Genomic DNA, 9,155 nt, shown 5'->3' with positions numbered 1-9,155 from the left:
AAACAAGTTTCCATTGAGAAATTTAATGTCTTCAAAAAGCATTGAAAGAGTAAAATAAGGAAAACAGAAGACCTGGGAACTGATTAGTTCTACTCTGATTGGGGAAGAAAAGTAAGGATGAAAATACACATGTAGAAAGAAGAAAGAAGGTATGGAAAGTAATATTTTTCATAATGGAGGTGTGTGACCAGAAGAGTATACAAACATAGAGGAAAGGGAGAGGATTGAACACACAAAGAAAGCTTGATGTAAAAATACATCAAACACAGCTGGAAATCAGGCAGCAATAGGAAAAGGGGTGAGGAGGCCATTAAGAGGAAGCATAGTACAGAGGAAGGAAGAGTCACAAGCAAAACAAACTTTCTTATCATAAAGAGGGATTGAGGATTAAAAATAAAAATAAAAATCACCTAGAAACTAAGGGGTTACCTAATCAACCAGGCAATGTCTGAACAAAATGTAATATGTAAGTGTCATGAATATTATTGTACTATAAGAAATAATAAAAGACACCATTCCAGAGAATCCTAGGAAGTATGAACTTACACAGAATGAAATGAGCAGAGCCATGAGAAAAACAATTTCAAAAGACTTTAAAAACTTTGATCAAAGTAAAAATCAGCCTTGTCTCCAGAGGACTTATGAAATATATTGTCTATTTTCATACCAATAAGTAAGGGATTCAAGAAAAAAGACATTTTTCAACAAAAAAGTTGATTTTGTCCATTGTGTGGATTTATTTTTATTGATAAAGCTTATTCATTACCAGTTTTTTTTAATTCTGTTTGTAATTGGTGGATTGGAGTGGGAGGGGAGAAAAACATAGTAATGAGAATAAAAAAAAACAAAGAAAAAGAAAAAAGAGGAGAGCCATTGAAACATATGTAGAAGTGAAGAGGAGAAAGAAGGAATTTTAAAGGGAATCAAAGACAAGGAGAACAGCTTTGAATTTATTACATATGTATTTTTTGTTTTGTTTTGTTTTTTCAAATTATGGAATAGAGATTCATAATTTCACATATAACTAATTGTCTTGTATGTTCTACTTTGTTTATTGAAGACACATTGTTAGGGTTTTTTACTTTTTTAGTTCAAATATTCTTTTAAGAAATAAAAGGAGAATTATGTGATTTGTCCATGGTGACAAATCTAGTATATGAACAAGGCAGAACTGGAACTCAGTTCCTTCTGACTCTAAGACCAATATTCATGGACACTATGTCATTCATTCTTTATGTAATCAATGTACATTTGATGGCCAGGTAAAATTTTGATAGATAAATTCTTATGGATGTTTAAAATTATTAGTATGCCTTTGTAAGTAAACTAAAAGTGCTGAGTAATATGGTTATTAACAAAAAAGTAATCAATAATATCACTATGTAGTGCAATGAGGAAAAGGGAACAAACATTGATTAATCACCTGTTATGTGCCAGCACTGTGCTAGACACTTTAAAATATTGTCTCACTTAATGTTCAATTTGATATAGCACTATAATAAAAATCCATAGTATAAAGAAGACATGATTTCAAGTCCAGAGGAGTGGGTCATGCTCACTACTGATGTATTTCTGTAACCATCTTCCATATGGATTCCCCTCACAAAATATTTGGTGAAACCTTCCAGCCACAGAGTAAGTCTTTCCACAGCCCAAGGTTGAGATGAAGTCTGGAACAGAATCTGCCAATAATAAATCAGTGCCAGAGCTTGAGAAACAGGACTCTACCTAGGCAACTATATCCAAGTCCCCTCTGGCAGCAGCAAGAAGTAGTCAGGAAAGCAAAACCGAGTTCAAGTGAAAAGAAAGCATGAAAGGCTAAGGACAAACTGGGAGTGAATAGGTAAAAGGGATTACCAGAGGAACCATATGTAAATCTAAGAAAATCCTCTTTAGCATCACCAAGCCAGATGTCTACAAGAGTTCAGCTTCAGACATCTACAGAACCTTTGGGGAAGCCAATGTTGTGGATTTCTCTTAGTAGGTAAAACAAGCTGTTGCTGAGGGTTCAAAATTCAACATGGTGCAATCTCAAACATTCAGGGAGAATATACAAACTCCAAATGTACAAGAAGAAATCAAAGAGGAAGGGGTCAGTGAAACAGGTGTGGAAGTTAAGAACATAGAATTCATAATGTTCCAAAGTAAGTGTATGGAAAACAAAGGCTATCCAAGCTCTGAAGTGTCATGTAATATTATAAATGGTATTGTGGATTTAATGACTAATCAGTCTGGAAACAAGAATATTTCTTTTTTCAGTGTTTCAGAGGAGATTAAATGCAACCTGATTTGAAATTGGCATTATTTTTCTCAATAATATTGTGGCTTCTTGGGGAGAAAAATACAAATTATCTCAGATACATACTGTCAAAAGTGATCTTGGGCAAGTCACTGAACCTTCATGTCTCTCAAACAACTCCCTAGAAATTATGTACACAAAGGGTATCTTCAACTTAGAACTTATTTCCAGCCACAGAGGCATAAGACTGATAAAACTCTTCAATTTTTTTTTATGATTATAGGTTTTTATTGAGTTCAGCTCAATGAGGAAGTTGGAGGAGCAGTATGAGCAAAAGCAAAAGCAGATGTGGTAAGGCAGCTAGGTGGCACAGTGGAGAGAGCACTGGGCTTGGAGTCAGGTAGGACCTGAGTTCAAATATGGCCTCAAACACTTGACAATTACTAGTTGTGTGACCCTGGATAAGTCACTTAACTCCCCCAAAAAGCATATGTGGTGAGCTTACCTGTCAGAGGCTGCAAGAAAGTGGAGGAGAAAGGATTTTCTGGAAAACCTGCATGGTAGCTCTTGAAGGAGTCAGCTGTTCTGCTCTGGGTACAGTCAACCACAGGGTTCTTGGGTGCCTCTCTTTGTGTAGGTAGGTAGAATTGAAGGACCTGCAGGAGGGCATTTCGAATGAACTAAGCCTGCAAATTTTGACAGCAGGGAATTTTTTACACGGTCATGGTTCAGGTAGGCTTCCTGTAATAGTTTGCTTCTAATGGAAGGAGGGTACCCCAAGGACAGAGTGGACTCATTCTGGGACCACTCTCTTGAATTTCTTTTATCTTTGTATTAAGCCAGAAGAGTTATAATCTACATGGGTGGATTGAGTTCTCTTGCCATAAACCACCATATAGGAACTATGTAGTCCACTCATATTCTTTTTCTTGTTCGTTTTCGCAACTTGAGATACCAATATATGACTCAGGTTGGACATCTATTGTTTTTCATTGTCACTAAATTACTTACTCATGAACCAGCTAAGTGGTGCAGCAAACAGAATGTTGGACCTGGAGATAGGGAAAAAAAAGTTCAAATCCAGCCTCACATCCTTACTAGCTGTGTGACTCTGTACAAGTCACTTCTGTACGTTTCAGATTCCTCATCTGTAAAATGAGGACAATAATAGCAGCTACTTCCCAGGATTGTTGTGTGAATCAAATGAAATAATATTTTTAAAGTATTTTGCAAGCCTTAAAGCGCTGTATAAATTAGCTATGTCATTATCATTACTCCTATTACTGTTACTAACACCAAAGTTCCAAAGCTCGTTGGTTTGGTACTCTCTTTCTCACTGGTGGAGATCAATGCCCAACACCTGTGTGATGGGCTAGGTGGAGTCAATGAGAGTGAGAGAGAAGCGAGAACTGATCTCTTCAGTCTTTCAGCTTTTTCTAGCCTCCAGTGTCCAGAGATAAGATATTGGGAATTCTAATGAGGGGAGATAGACTCTGGAAAGAAATAGATTTGGTATGGGCATGTAGAGGATCTGGCAATTCCTATCATGTCCCTATTCCTAAGCTTGCTACACTAGAATTTTCAGAGAATTCCTTTTCTATCTGGGACTCTGTGTGTGTGTGTGTGTGTGTGTGTGTGTGTGTATGTGTGTGTGTGTGCGCTTCTCTCTCTCTCTCTCTCTCTGTCTCTCTCTGAACCTGGGATATCTTGTTCCCAGAGGGAGAGCTCATAATTTCTAGTATATAAACTCATATGTATACTTTCTCCAATTTCTGTTCACTATCGACTTGAAAAAATGTGTTTCTTTGATATTTGTGATGTGTGTTCACTGTGGAATTAGTATTTGGTGGTAAAGAAGTCAAGCTTTGGATATAAAACTTGGAGCTTTCCTTCCCTATTAAAAAATATCAATCAAGAATTAAGCTCAAACTTTAAAAACATATTCCCAAGACTAACAATATTTAAGAAAGCAGATAGATATAATTCTGCTCCAGTATCTTTTCTTTCTCTGAGAAGCAGAGAGGCCCCAACTTCCTGCTTCCCCTCCTGGCAGCAATCAGTCTCCTGTGGATGAGAATGAGGGGAGGAGATTCTAGAGATATCTATTCTTGTCTCACTGCAAGTTATATAAGACAGCACATTAAAATAGCTATGCTGCTATATCACCATCATTATCACCATCATCATCACCATCATCATCATCATCATCATCATCATCATCATCATCATCATCATCATTATTTCTGCTTCCAGTCATGCATATCCTTGATGATGTCTTTTATGCAGCTGCTTTCACACACCAGCTTTGGTAGTATGTTGTGACCTACTTAGGATCAGGGTGTGGCTGCTGCACAGGCTACAGCTTCTTGTTTTTGTTCTTGTCCTTCGTTCAAGAAGAGGGCCATGGCATCAGGAAAGTGCTGTCATGACTTGCAAGTGAATTAGATTTAAGTGAGGGAGAGCTGTGCAAAGTCACCAGCCTCACTTTCTCCTCCAGAGCTATCTTGGGTCCAGTGGCAAGATATAGATTAGGATGACTGGAGATGCCACCCACAGCTTCTTGGAGCCCCAAGTTGAGAATTGGGTAAAATATGGACACCAAAGGTTAATGAGCAGCCCTACAAAGGGCTCAGCAAGTTCTCACACCAGAGGTACTAGTCCTTCCTGAATACCCCATCCATATACCATGTACAGCAGCTACACCCCAGTAAAACTGTCTCAGCAGATGGGCTAAACCAGGGTTAGGGTAATTGACAGGCCTCAAACTCATCAGTGAGTTAGGGGGATGTCCACCCCAAGAATTACTCCGTGGAATGGGCAGATGACAACAATTTATTCTAAAGGCCATAAAGGCAGCTGAAGCAGGCACTGTGGAGCACTTAGAGCTTGGTCAGACATCAAAGACACCAAGGTCATCCAGGTCATCCATGGCACCCTGGGCCATTGCCAGATTTTTATCTTGCCACTGGACTTTGATGACTGGAACAGAGGCGAGTCTGACAACTTAGTGCTTAGTGACAACTCCGCTTCACTTAAATTCAATTCATGCACAACTCAAGACATCACCCCATGATGTCATTGGACCTCTTCAAAACAACAGATAAACAATAACACTTAGGCCCATCATATATCTTTCTACTGACTTTGGGTTATTTGGATTTTAATTCTTTGAGTGCTATAATGTTCTACAATTTGTAGATAAATTGAAATTGTAAATTACATAAATTGTACATAAATTAAAAGGAAATATTCTACCTTTGGGATGGACAGCATTCCATATTGCATAGAGAGTTCATATTGGAATCAGGAAGATCTAGATTCAACGGCTGCCTCTGACAAATACTGACTGTTTGACAAGTATTATCTCATTTGGTCCTCACAACTCCATGAAATAGGTGCTATTTTGATCACCATTGAGATTTGCAGCATCAGGAAAAATGAGGTTGTTGAATGTTCTACACATTTTCTATAATATAATCCCAACTTATTGCCTTCTCCTACTTAATTCTGGGGTTAGTCCAGAATTCTCTTTGTAGCACTTGTCCCAAACCATCTACCCTGATTGTGTGAATGTATAGGACAAAGCAGAGAAGGTCCTTTCACCTAATGAGATGTAGATCTGAGACAATTATCCAGATAAATTAATGAAAAATCCCTGCTTTGACCTATAAAATTTGGTGACTGTTTTTATATTTTACACTAAAAAGTGTATCTTTAGGAAAGATGCAATTTTCAAATTTTTTCATATTATTCTTAAGTTTTTTTAATATTCCTCCCCTAATTAAAAATTCAATATTAATTTTAAGATGTATGCTCATATATATGGCTGTGTACATATATATCTATATGAAATTATACATACATACACATACACACATACTCAAAACAATAAAACCCCAGTTCAGACCTGCTTTGTCCATAATATTTGGTCTCATTGATTATCAACTGTGTTTGCTTCTACAAGGCATAGGAAAATGTTTCATTTTCACTTACTTTCATCCCTTTAAAAACTACTTTTTAAAGTTTTTATGAGAAGTAAAAATTGGTTCAGCTCCAATTTAATTTAGAAATGGCAAAGTAGCTTTCTCAGAAGTACTAAGTATCTGCCTTATTGGCTCAGCTGAATCTGGATTATTTGGCTTTAAATAATTTTTCATATGTCATAGAAACAAGACAGTTAGCAATCCTGTTGCCAGGATGTTAAAGAACATTAGAATTCTTTTCATTTGGTTTCATGAAACACCTGGTGCCATTGTTACAGAAATGCCAAACATATTAGATTTGAAACAAATATTACTTTCAGTTTGCCAGATGATCAGATATTTGGCATATGACATATTAAATGTGAGCAAATGGCTTTGTGATCCCAAGAGGATCTAAGCTATATTATTCAAACTAGGATTGAAACAAAAAAAGAACTGAAATGGAGAAAAATGAAAAATGTTCTTTTCTGAGTTTAAAAAAAAGCTTCTTGTGGCAGATTCTGATACCACATTGATCTGGATATATCATTAAACGTTATGAGAGGAAGGATTAAGCTCGATTCTAGAGCATTTCAAACATAACTGAAATGCTTTATTACTCTGTAATAGTAGGCCTCAAACCATTCAGAACCAGCTTGTGTGAGGCAACCTCAAAGAGACATTTTTCCCAAGTCTAGATACATTTTCTAACAATAAATCCTAATTAAAATCACTGAAATTTTGTCCTCATAATTTATTTTTATAGAAAATAAATGACTAAATGAAGCTTTCTCCCTCTTTGTATCATGAAAAAGACATCATTTTTAGAATTTAATTAACAATACTTCATGTGTGCTGAAATATGGAAATTTGCATATAAGGTTCCTACTAGGAGAAAAGGATTTCAAACAAAATTTTGGGAGGGTAAATCACAGAATTGAGTCACTTCTTTTTATATGGTAGTTTTGAGTTAGTGAGCCAGTTTCTCCCTTACATCTGTTATACTCTTATAAGTTGGATGCAATTCTTTATTGCCATGAAAGTAGCATGTTACTGATACATTATTAATCAATTTCTATATTAGTGATTTATCCTATGTATTCTTATACATAGTATATATATATATATACATACATATATATATACACATATATACATACATATATAGATGTTGGATTGCACAAAATTAATTTGAATTTATTTAGTCTCTATGAGCTCTCAGTAATATTAAAAATTGTTTTTTATTCTACATATTTTCTACTAAAGATGAATTTGCCATTCTAAACATTGAGTTCCTCACTATTTAACAAAATTTGCCAAGTGTTTTTGAGGGTTGGTGGACATAAACACTATTAATTATCATTATATTCATGCTAAAGTCAAAATTTTATTTCCTTAGATCTTGAATCTTTGATTTCCCTAGATCTTCCCTAGCCCTAAATCTTTTCTCCATGTGAGTTGACTTGAACTAGTTCAACATATCAGATTGTTTTCCTGTTTACTCAAGTTGTTAAAAAAAATCTATTTTTTTATTATGTGAACATTTGCATTGATGCTTTGCTTCATATTTGAGTTTCTGTGTTTTTTGGTACTTACACAGAGATGATCAATCAACATTTATTAAGCTCCTTCTATGTGCCAGACACTGTACTAAACACAATCCATCAGGTATTGACTATTCATACAACATAATCAATGCCTTCTTAAGAGCTGTTTCTCTACCCATTGCCTAAGTTTTCCCATGACCACTTTCTCCAGTAGAATTTCAGTGAGTGGCATAGAAGTGATGGAAGGAAGCAGAGTTAATGATGATTTTCTCCAGAATTCTTCCAAATCTCTGATCTGTAAGAGATTAGGAACAATCAAGTTATGGCTTAGAGGCAATATAACTGACAGTGATATTTGCTAATAATTACTTGACAATCAACATTTATTTTTGCAATTTAATGAAAAAAATGTTGATCAAGTGTTTTTTTTTGTCTTTTCTAATAATGATATTTCAGCTATAAGTCAAGGAACTAGGCAAGAAGTCACCAAAATGGCAAGAAAATATCTGAATTAGCTAGCTCTATCACATGCATTCTTCTGAAATACTACCTCTGAGTTCCTTGCATCTGTCACTGATCTCTTTTTTGGAACTGGGTAGAAGGAAAGGTCTAGGTGAATTATACTTAATTTTGTATTTTCTGAAATAATGCTTCCGTATTTTGATTTATATAATCAAGCAGTTGCTGGACAGTTTTTGGATAGGAGTTATAATTGATGCAGAAAATGATGTTGTCTTTTTACTTTGATGCATAGTGAATTAAATGCACATGGAACAATGGGTTGACACTCGCTTATAATGGTATTAAGTTTCCATAAATCTAATATTTTGAAATGATAATATATCAATAACACATGCCAGTCTTTCCAGAAACCTAATTTGGGGAGGGTAATAGCTACTTGAATTGAATCCCCTTGGATTGAATGTTGACATAAAGTAGCTTTTACTCTATAATGAAACTAAAAGTACAAGAGATTTTAAAATTTTGGGGGTAGTCAAAGAAAGATATAGAGGAGCAAGGAAGATCAGGGTATTCTGTATTGGGGAAAGATAGAAAATGGGGTAGTGAGGGGGCAGCTAGGTGGCAGGGCACCAGCCCTGAAGTCAGGAGGACCTGAGTTCAAATCCAGACTCAGACCAAACACTTGACACTCACTAACTGTGAGACCCTGAGCAAGTCACTTAACCCCAATTGCCTAAGGAAAAAAAAACAAACTAAACACTAAGATGAAAATGGGGTACTGAATGGGGGAAATATTTCAAAAACATGGAAATATTTTACTCTGATACCTAAAGCAAAGAAAACCATGGATCTAAAAGCCAAAACAAGCTCCCTGAAATCACCATTTGCCAAAAGTTTTCATCAACAAAAAAGTTTAAGAATCTACATGACCTCTTAAAATAGTTC

At 35.7% G+C, this 9,155-nt stretch overlaps 1 pseudogene; it reads left to right on the top strand.

Moving 5' to 3' along the window:
• The first annotated feature begins 1,621 nt into the window (after window positions 1-1,621).
• LOC114028204 lies at window positions 1,622-4,335 on the top strand (annotated as a pseudogene).
• Window positions 4,336-9,155: the final 4,820 nt, after the last annotated feature.

Source organism: Vombatus ursinus, unplaced genomic scaffold (assembly GCF_900497805.2).
Source record: "Vombatus ursinus unplaced genomic scaffold, bare-nosed wombat genome assembly UNPS02014872.1, whole genome shotgun sequence".
NCBI classification, from domain to species: domain Eukaryota; kingdom Metazoa; phylum Chordata; class Mammalia; order Diprotodontia; family Vombatidae; genus Vombatus; species Vombatus ursinus.
The sequence above is the reverse complement of the archived record's forward strand: the minus strand, read 5'-3'. Positions and strand labels throughout refer to the sequence as shown.